Source organism: Limulus polyphemus, unplaced genomic scaffold, assembly GCF_000517525.1.
Source record: "Limulus polyphemus unplaced genomic scaffold, Limulus_polyphemus-2.1.2 Scaffold3975, whole genome shotgun sequence".
NCBI lineage: Eukaryota > Metazoa > Arthropoda > Merostomata > Xiphosura > Limulidae > Limulus > Limulus polyphemus.
This window is the reverse complement of record NW_013669585.1, coordinates 39,385-50,653: the sequence shown is the minus strand read 5'-3', so window position 1 is coordinate 50,653 and position 11,269 is coordinate 39,385. Positions and strand designations below refer to the sequence as shown.

At 34.2% G+C, this 11,269-nt stretch overlaps 1 protein-coding gene across 1 annotated transcript in view; it reads right to left on the bottom strand.

Moving 5' to 3' along the window:
- LOC106470384 (alpha-catulin-like) overlaps positions 1–8,771 on the bottom strand; it is a 51,128-nt gene extending 42,357 nt beyond the window's left edge. Inside the window, exon 1 of the mRNA XM_022398985.1 lies at positions 8,362–8,771. The gene's annotated coding sequence lies outside the window, so the exon portion shown is untranslated. The remainder of the gene's footprint in view (positions 1–8,361) is intronic.
- Positions 8,772–11,269: the final 2,498 nt, after the last annotated feature.

The window sequence follows — 11,269 nt, the reverse complement described above, 5'->3', positions numbered from 1 at the left end:
TAACAGTTACATTACTAATCATCTAGTTTCTAACGTTTAACAACGACACACTTCCCTACTTAACACGTACACTTAACAAACAAATCTCTAACAGTTACATTATAATCATCTAGTTTCTAACGTTTAACAACGACACACTTCCCCTACATAACGCGTTCACTTAACAAACAAAATTCAAAGAGTTTCAGTACGTTGTTCTTCTCTCCACCAGACATCTATGCCTGAAGTTGAGACATAAAAATAAATATGTTTGTAGTTTTGTTTGTTTAACTCCAGTAAATCTGAGACATGCTCGCGTGATTCCATCATAACCTGTCTTGCACGAAAAAGATCCATCTTCCATATCGATCTTAAAAACCACTTACAGAAACATCGTTTCTCCAGAAATGTGTTCTCAAAACAGTAGTATTTAGTATCACATAAGTCGCCAGGTGGCTCTTCATTCTCTCAATACGTAAAACATAACGACATATAGTATTCTTATCCTGGTAAAACTTAGGTCTGTAAAATATATAAATTGTATGTATGGGGTTTTCAATTGTCTTGTATTCGGCACAGTGATCCTATACATTCATACCATTGATGGTGCTAATTTACTGACCTGAATTATTCAGTAGACGAACTGATTGTGGGTTACTTATGAGGGGTAAAATTCCCCGAAACCGGTATAATTGAATGATAAATGGTAAGTCGAATGATAGATTGGGCTTTACTTTTGTTTTTTAGTTGTGATTTGTTGATAATTACATGTTTATCTGTAGCAGAGCTGCCGATTTAGATAACGTTATTTATTCAGAGCAACAGATCGTTTTCCACTTATCCCTAATCTGTTCATTATTACAAAATATATATTTTGTTGTTTACATATTTTACCCCAGTCTAATCATTGATATAAAACGGATATTTTTTTACCATTTTCTTCCTGTCCTGAGGGTTAGATTTGATACCTAACTACAAATCTGAATTAGAAACAAAAATATAGTGATCTTTATCTACGGACTTCCAACGTTACAATCCGGGGTTTACTCTGAATCAAACTAACCAAGGTTGCACTTATGAAGTAGATAAACGTTAATATTGTTTAAAAAACAGTTCTCCAACTCATGCTATTAAATATATTCACCATATATTATGTTTATATTCAACCGAAATAAACAATTTTATCACGTTCTTTTTAAAACAACCAGGCTCCTCTCTGTAACTTTAATTTTACAGGTTTATCTGCTTGTTTTTCATTGGTTCGTGTTTATAACGTGACATTTATTTTAGTTTAAATTTTTAAAATTTGAAAGAGAAAACCTCGTTTCACACAAAACATCACTCAAGTACATAGTCACGTGGCTACATTCAGTGTGTTTTAAAAGTAAGAATATTAATAAACCGTTTTAGTACATAGTCACGTGGCTAACTGAACATAGCCACGTGACTATGTACTAAAACGGATTATTAATATTCTTACTTAAAAAAGACACTGAATGTAGCCACGTGGCTATGTACTAAAACGGTTTATTAATATTCTTACTTTTAAAAAAGACACTGAATGAAAGTGAGAATATTAATAAACCGTTGATCTCCTATTTTTATTTCCCACTGTCTTTCTTGGGTAAATAGACGGAAATACGTGATGAGACTGAAAAATGCTTAATGTCACTAGTTTTGTCCTCTCTCTCTTCTTTTTTTTTATCATGCAACTTGTAAGGCAGCTAATTAGAAACAATTCTTCAGAGTGATATGGTTTGTACTGTTTTCTACTTTGTTCTAATAATGATACTGAATTCACAGAAATCCTGTCATGCTGCATAAGGCATACAACCAGTTGATGCATAGGAAACATAACCAGTTGTAGGTTGGTTCATGCATAGGACACATAACCAGTTGTAGGTTCGTTCATGCACAGGACACTTGACCAGTTATAGGTTGGTTTTATGAGATGAAAGAATGAGAAAGCAGTTGTTCTTTGGTCAGTCTCTAAGGGATTACAGTACTCTAATTCATTAGAAAAGTATTGGTGTAAGCGCTATGATAGTCACCTTTTTAAATTTAGCCGGTATGAAGACTACAATGCCCTCTATGGTTGTGAAACGTTATAATCTGATATATAGGGAATAGGTGCAAGGTCAGAAAGAAAGATAATAGTTCGGGTGGGCTTGAGAAATGAATATAAAAGACAGGAGTTTAACGAAGAAAAAACGAAGACCGGAAGGTGTGAGAGAGAACAAAGAAACCAAGAGAGAGGCAAATGAAGAAAGTAATATGTTGCCAGTAAAAAACAAATCCTATTTCTAAATATGTGTTATTGATTACCAGTGACAAACAGCAATGTGTTATGTTTACATTGGTATGGGTCAACTCCTTGAAGGAATAAGTAGAAACTAAATGAAGATGGTTGACATAAGAAGGGAAAGCGAAGATCAAGTATAACACGACTCGTGCATAGGGCATACAATTGATTGTCGTTTGGTTCGTGCATAGGCTTGGTTCATGCTCCTGAATTATACTTTGTTTTTTTTATAATCTCATGTAGGAAAATGTAATTTAACTTTATCTTTAAATGGAGGTTTAGCAAAGCGTGTTTCTGTCTGGATAAAGACGAATATGAAATAATTAGTGCCTCAATACCTAATATCAGTAAGATTTTTACTGGATGTTTAATTGTTAGTGTTACCATGAAGTGTAGATACATATGCGTCAACTCGTTGTTACCATTCCATTCCTCATGGCTAACAAAAAACAGTGATAACGTGTAGAAGGATGGAAAGCATAAAAAAACCTAATCGATAGACTCGCTAAAGAGCAAAATCAAAGGAAACTCATATATGTGTCACGAATAACAAATTACAGATTCGTGTAAAGTACGTGTATCGCCAGGGTACCAAAGGTAGTTTGTTTGAAGTAATAGAATGTAAACGTGAGAATTTGTAAAACACTAAAACTGCGTGTGGAACTAGGCACAGCTGCATGTATTATCATGGGTAAACTAAATTATTCTACTGTTAGTTGTGCCACGCCCACGCACTCTTAGTCAGGCTAATAGAAGAAGCAGCTGTTTGATACAGTAGAGCACACTCGGCGGTTTCATCACTTCCCAGCGAGTACGTGTGGAAGAAAAGAATACAATACAGTATGTAAAATAACTAGGTAATTTATATTTAACGTGTAGACAAACAATCTAAAAAGTTAACAAAGAATATAACGTGTTTATAAACACTATAACAATAAATATATAACTTGTAGACAGACAGTAAATATATCAAGTTAACATAATGCGTAATATGAGTAACATGTAAAAATACAATGTAACATGCACGTAGAAATACAATGTAAGATTCTAACAAACAATATGACGTACAGATAAACAACACGACATTGTATATAAAAAATATAGCGTGTGCAAAAATATTTGTTAAATTTTAGGTACGTTTAAACCGTAACTTTAATATATATATAAATTGTTTAAAAAACAATAAAATAAACAGATGAGAGATAAGTAGAAAACAATATACAATATCTTTATCTAGCAACAGAACTAATTGGTGGGTTTCTGAACTGTTAAGCCTAATTGCTCCTATTGTTTTTTCGTGATATATCAGTATAGTTTTGTTTAATAATTTCAGAAGTTTCGCGCAAAGTTTCACAAAGGACTGTTTGCGCATAGGTTTCCCTAATTTTGAACTGAATGACGGCAGCTTGTTAACAACACCTACCGCCAGCTTATATGTGGAATTTGGCCATCATTGTTATAACATATTTTTGAAACAACGAGTCGCGAACCATGAACTCTCAGATTCATACTTCGAGCATGCTATACATTAGGCCACGCTTTATCCGATATGAAAATGAAAAAAAATTAGTATCTAAGTGACAACATCGTTTTTTGATTCGTTATCCGTCGAATTGATCTCTCTATACAACGTTTCAGGCAACACAGTTTTGAACCAGTATATGATAAACTAACTATTAGCTAACAGTCTACGTTCATTAATTTCTGTCATATCCTGTTTGAATAATAAGAAAAAGGTTTTGTGTTTTGACATTAAAAGAACGGCGTAGGAACAACAACAAAGAACCATGAAACTTTTTACTAAGGCTGGCATTGTTGAACATGTTATAAATTTCTAGACAAAATATGATTTTTCAAAAACGAAGCTTAACTTGTCATACGCCGATCCCTAAAAAAAATAATACTACGATAGTTTTGTATTGAAAGAGGATAACTGATCGCATGTCATCTTTGAGAATGTTTGTCGTTTTTTTATTTTCATGACCAACTTTACTGTGATGGCATTCTGCAGTTTATCTTGTTTTAAAGACCTTCTTATTAATTTTAAATTACTGTTACACGAGTCCAGAAAAAAAGAAGAAGAAGCAGAAATAAGATAAAATGCAAAACAGGCAAGGGTCTTATGAAAAAAAAATATCAGTAAAGTAAAAAATGTGATGGTCGGACGTCAAAATGAAATACAATCGTTAACCAGATAATAAATTATACCAAACTTCCCGAGCGGTCATTCCTCTCAATTCAAGCCTAAAACTGCAAAGAAAAAGAGGTCTTAACCTGGTCACCTTCTTCAAATCAAAACTAACTCAAATGAAATGTAGAGAAAAAAAGACCATAAATCAGTCATTTCCTTCAGATAAAGCCTGTAAACGCAGACACAAACTTAACCTTAGGTCGGGGTAACTTCAAAATATCGAAGATGTATTCTAGTATTATTTCAACTGCAATAAAAAAAGGTTTTGTACCAGTGACTAAATCCTAATGGTTGACAAGATGTTACATTTGAAGTTTAGCAGAACCCAAGATCTTCAATAAACAGTTTTATATATAAAAACCATCGTATGTATCCAAAAAATTTAAAAAGGTGGGTCGAATTCAGTTTAAAGATTATAAAATCAAAGTTGTCCAGCCGCATTCGAGTAAAACAGCAACTTCTTAAGGTAGACAATATCTCCACAGTGTACAAACAACTAAACTAACTAACTCCAAAGTGTACAAACAACTAAATAATGGAGTATTTTAGACTAAACTAACTAACTCCGCAGTGTACAAACAACTAAATAATGGAGTATTTTAGATTGACTAAACTAACTAACTCCGCAGTGTACAAACAACTAAATAATGGAGTATTTTAGATTGACTAAACTAACTAACTCCACTGTGTACAAACAACTAAATAATGGAGTATTTAGATTGACCTCCATTATTTAGTTGTTTGTACACTGTGGGGTTAGTTAGTTTATATTTTAGACTGAATAAACTAACTAACTCCGCAATGTACAAACAACTAAATAATGGAGTATTTTAGATTGAAGAAACTAACTCCAACTAACAACTAAATAATGGAGTATTTTAGACTAAACTAACTAACTCCACAGTGTACAAACATCTAAATAATGGAGCATCTTAGATTGAAGAAACTAACTCCACTGTGTACAAACAACTAAATAAGAGAAACATAGCAGAACTTAAATGTGCAAAAACAGCTATAACATGAACAAACAGGTAGAAAAGTCAAGCAAGACAAGAGTCAAAATAACAAGTTCTTAGAATGTCGAACACAGAAGAAATGGCCGAGAACTTAGGTTAGAATACCTGTAAGGGTATAGGAATTCTACTCATAAACGTTTCTATTAACAAATTCAGTTCAGTAATTGCTAAAATTTCTTTAATGAATCAAATATTAAAAGAACATCTGATGACAGGAAAACTACCACGAACCATGGAAAGGGCCTTAGAGTATCAACTAAATCTGTCATTTATAACGCATGAGAAAACTCTGAAGATAGTAAGTAGAACAATAGTTAAAACTGATGCTTGTAACTAACTCAATTTGTTTTTGATAGGTTGGCCTAGTGTGTGTTTTATTAGCATTCACACTTTTCATTATGTCCAAGTCATTTTATTTGTTAAACAATACGTATTCAATACGAAAACTCACTCAATAGCTAATGTTGATTTTTGTACTTCGAATATTATGAACTAACTTCTTTGTTGTTGTTGAAATTTTAACTCTGCCGATGGAATTTCAGGAAATTCCGAAACGTCCGTGATTAAAGATGTTTTTGATATTACCACGTTTTAAATATTTATTATAAAACTTTATAAAAATTATATATATAGCATACCAACATTTCTGAATTCTTTGAAATTTAGGCTTAAGTTGAGAAGGTAGTTTTATCACCAAATCATACTGAAAAGAGATAGGTAATATTGTTTGTATCAGAATTTAACTATCGTTATAAGCCATTAAACCTGTATGTAACAGAACCAACGTTGGCATTTCTTGCTGTTACAGAATGTTAACGTTTTGAAAGTGTCCTTATATATGTCTGATTTTTACATTACCCGGTAAATGGGGCACTTTGAACACGTGCTAAACAAAATGTAAGTATGAGATGTGGCTTTAATAGATGTTTCTAGAATGGAAGTTTTAAAACTACGTCGGAGAATTCTTAACTTTTTCTTCCTATTATCATATAGAGTGGCTGGATCTGTTTGTTGTTTTTTCATGAAAATATAGTTTTGGTTCTGAGTATAACCTTTCTTCTTCTGGTTCTGTTATTTACATGAAGGAAGAATTGCTCTTATAGGTCTTTCAACACAAGTAGAGAGGCTAGTTCAGGTCCTACAACACAAGTAGAGAGGCCGGTTCAGGTCCTTCAACACAAGTAGAGAGGCCGGTTCAGGTCCTACAACACGAGTAGAGAGGCTAGTTCAGGTCCTTCAACACGAGTAGAGAGGCTAGTTCAGGTCCTAACACAAGTAGAGAGGCTAGTTCAGGTCCTTCCATACAAGTAGAGATGCTGGTTCAGGTCCTTCCATACAATTAGAGAGGCCGGTTCAGGTCCTTCAACACAAGTAGAGAGGCTGGTTCGGGTTCTTTTATACAGATAGAGAGGCTGGTTCAGGTCTTTCCGTAAAGATATAGAGGCTGGTTCGAGTTCTTTTATACAGATAGAGAGGCTGGTTCAGGGCTTTCCGTAAAGATATAGAGGCCGGTTCAGGACCTTCAACACAAGTAGAGAGGCTAGTTCAGGTCCTTCTATACAATTAGAGATGCTGGTTCAGGTCCTTCCATACAATTAGCGAGGCCGGTTCAGGTCCTTCAACACAAGTAGAGAGGCAGGTTCAGGTCCTTCCATACGCATGGAGAGGCTGGTTCAGGTCTTTCCGTAAAGATATAGAGGCTGGTTCAGGTTCTTTTATACAGATAGAGAGGTTAGTTCAGGTCCTTCCATACGCATGAAGAGGCATGGTCAGATCTTTCCATAGAGATATAGAGACTGGTTTAGGTCTGTCCGTAGAGATAGATTGCTGGATCTGCTCTTTCCTTAGAAGTAGGACGGTTACTTCTGTTCCTTTCGTGAAGGAAGAGTGGCTGGTCTAGCTCTCTCCTTAGGATATATATTAAACGTACTGTACTCGGGATACATATAAAATGTAATATCTACAGGGTACATATTAAACGTAATTATACTTATAATAAGACATTATATTAGGCCTATTATATTTTTAACTCGACATTCGTAATCTAGACCCTTAGGGATTTTCAAAAGTGTAAATTAATAGCATTTCGAACACACCATATTCGTCATATCCAATACCGACGACGTATTTCGCTTAATTCAGAGATCTTATTGTATTGTTAAAACATAAAATAGGCCTAACATAATGTTTCATAACGAGTATAATCATGAAACATCAGCTTGTGAAGGTGTTCACGTATTAAATGTCTTGTACTCAGGAAACGTACAATATGTAATATCATCAGGGTATATGTCACATCCAGGATATAAAGGAAAAGCATGCAAAACTCTTATTCCTGTAGTTACTGATAGTTCCGAAAATAAACAACAGTAAATGGAGCAGGATAGTTTTTAGCTCATAGTGGCTCATAGAATGGCTCTGAGTGTTGTTTTTTTTTTCAGGTACAAACTTTGAACTTATAGCTCCGTCATCTCTTGGACGATTTGAGATCTAATTACAGTTTTGGACTCAGGAGGTCAAACCCTTTAGATTGATGTATTTGACCACGCCCAAGGTCTCATAGATTAATTTACTCTAATCCTGCCTAAAATAATTTCAATTTGAGGGTAGGCTATTAGAGATCCTAATGAGTAATAAAATCGAATCAGGTATACATACGTTCCACGCTTAGTATTGCTGGCACACAAAAATGTAGCTAATAAAAAGGGGGGTGGGGGAAGGTATCATAGTTTATTTTACTCCAATCCTACCTAAAATATTTTCAACTGCCGCGGCTATTGAGGATTCCCTCTTGTTTCTTAATATGACATATGTATCACATTAGTTTCTCCAACAGACATATTTCAAGAACAGTATACTGTAAAATCACTTACCGGCTTACGATATCTTGGTAAAATAATGAAGATATATGCGTGTGGATATAAGTACTTGAGGTTTTTTGTTTTTTTTTGAGAGTCTTATGTGGTCAGAGATAAAACACTTGAAGAACGAAACACTCCAGCTATCGATCTTATACAACTTTTCATATACATCACAAAAGTTTCTCCTTTCTTTCGTCAACAGGGCGAATATTTTACAAGCGAGGAAACATTTCAGTCAAAAATCGAACTTTCTATTTTTCTTTCTTTCATTACCGAAGGAAAAAAAGGTCGAGCTTTGTATCATTCTCTTCTTTCATTTATAGAAATGGACAGTTATCATTTCAGTTCCAGGAGAGACTTAGCTGGTCACTTAAAAATAGATCTTGATCCACGAAAGGCCCATACTCCGTCAGCTGAATACTCCAACTGTTTTCCTCCACGGTTTCCAGCACACACTTGAAGCAATTCTACTTGTTAACAGAATACTCTCCACTGCATTGCGCTGCGATACGTTTCTCGTGCATCCAGAGCACGCGCAAAGACGTAGGCAGCTGAAGGTCCAATTTCGAATGAGGAAAAAAAGAGAGCGAGCGGCATACTTCAACTAACTATACACAGATAGACAGACAATAGTTAATTATAATAAACACACAGATAGACAAGAGTTAATTATAATTTACACACTGATAGACAGACAAGAGTTGATTATAATAAACACACAGATATACAGACGTGAGTTAATTATAATATACACGCAGATAGACAGACAAGAGTTAATAAATAAATTATAAGTAGAGATACAGGAAGATCAAGTTATAGGAGGAGACAAAGAAGAGATGAATTGACGTGTTTAGTTTGTTTGAAGTTAAGCACAAAGCTATACAAAGAGCTAACTGTGCTCTGCCCACCACGGGTGTCAAAACCCGGTTTCTAGCGTTATAAGTCCACAGACATACCGCTGTGCCACTGGGGGGGATCTGTTTTTGTCGCCCTATCGCTATAAGTATTTAATTCCCTCTCTATTTATATATGTATTTGTCTCATTATCTATCACTCTCTATCTGTTTTTATCTTATAGCTAAACAGATATTTTATAGCTTAAAAAAGTAGAGACAAATGCGAACAATAAGCACAGTTAAAGAGATAGAAAAATACAAACATATACATTCAGATAATAATTGACCTGTTTTGAAGTGAATCTAATAGTAGTTTATTAGATTGTAAAGGTCAACATTGTAGGTGTAACAACGGGCAATACTACGTGGAAAAACTCAATGACCACGTTATATACGCAAAGCTTAAAATTCTGTGCGACACTAGGGCTTTCAGTCACCTCTCAGGACCGCAAGCAACGCACATTACTGAATACGAGAGGAGGGTTGCAGACCATTAGCCACTTATATGAAAAGTGTGATGAAGAACGATGTAAAAACTTTCCCTCAATTTATGGATCTTGCTGCTCGTGTGTTTGAAAAGGACTAGTCCAATTGTGGTGTGTTCTAGGACTTATCTGTTATGGAGTTCATGTTTTATCACTATAACTGTTTCCTCTCTTGGGTATTTTACTGACTGCTGACATTATAAAATTATTTAACTTTACAGAAGTAAAATATACATTTGTAGATTTTTTTTATCTTCGTTCTAATGTTGTACAGATTTTTTTTACATAACAACTGCTCGTAATTCCTGTATTTTCGAAAACCCGTTAATAAGCGAAAGAGAGGTAATTTTGGAAACAGCAAAATCTAAGAAATTCCTATGATCAGATCAAACTTTTCTTTACACGTAATGTATATTGACGAAGTTTCTGTTACAGTTGTAGTTTTAAGAACAAAATCGCCAACCGATGTGTGTAGTAATTTTCGTGTCAACAACATGTGATTTTTCTCCTTTTCTACTACTTGAAAGTCAATTAATCATCCTGACCAAGTGTCGGTGATACGTGATTTAATGCTGAGAGCTCCCCATTGGCTGGTTAAGAGATTGGAAAGTCACGTCACCGTCCGTTGTTACCGTATCGTACAAATTGATGCTATCCATCCATTCCTCATTGTTTGTTAGGGGAGGGGGGCGGGACTGACAGTACGACCAGGTCACTGTATCTTTGTGATTGAAAGAACAATGTGTGTAAGTCTGTCTCTGTGTTTGTGCGTGCTGGCTCACATGGAAACCCAATATTCCTATTAGCTAATTGTACAGTGGTACTTTACGAGTGGAAAAGTGAACGACTTTTAACGTACACTGTTAAACTACCACATATATAACATTAACGTTGAAGACAATTAATTACCTTGGTAACGTAAACAAACACACAATAGAACACATTAAATTAAATTAAAGTGTTCCAATACAGATTCAAAGAAATTGACAATTAGGCCTAAAGTATAAATACCTTCATAATCGAAGCGCGATTTTATCCGCTGTATAATAATCACTGCTACAACTTCATTCATTATCGATGCTTTACAACTAACACATTGCGCGAAAGAAAATAATTACATATTTCAGATGTGATGTAGACACATATACACACAAGAAATTTAAAAAACAGATGACGACAATTGATTTTTACACTTCTTGATTGGAAATTTTAAAAATTCACTATATTATATTGTTCCTTTATTATGAGTCCGATCAAAATAAAATCTTCTTTAAGATCTTCCTCAATTATCCTGATTATCTAGAAAGACAAGATATTTAATTAAACAAAACAAAAAACGTTGTGTACAGAAAGATATTTCGTTTATAGTGATTCCATATTTTTATACTTATTTACTTGAAATTTAAATACAACAACTCCATATTCTGCTTATTAGGCTTTTGTTTCATTAATGTACATAAAACAATGAAAGCAATACTTAAAGGATTTATCTATTTAAAACATATACCCTTCCCACATATATATATATATATATATATA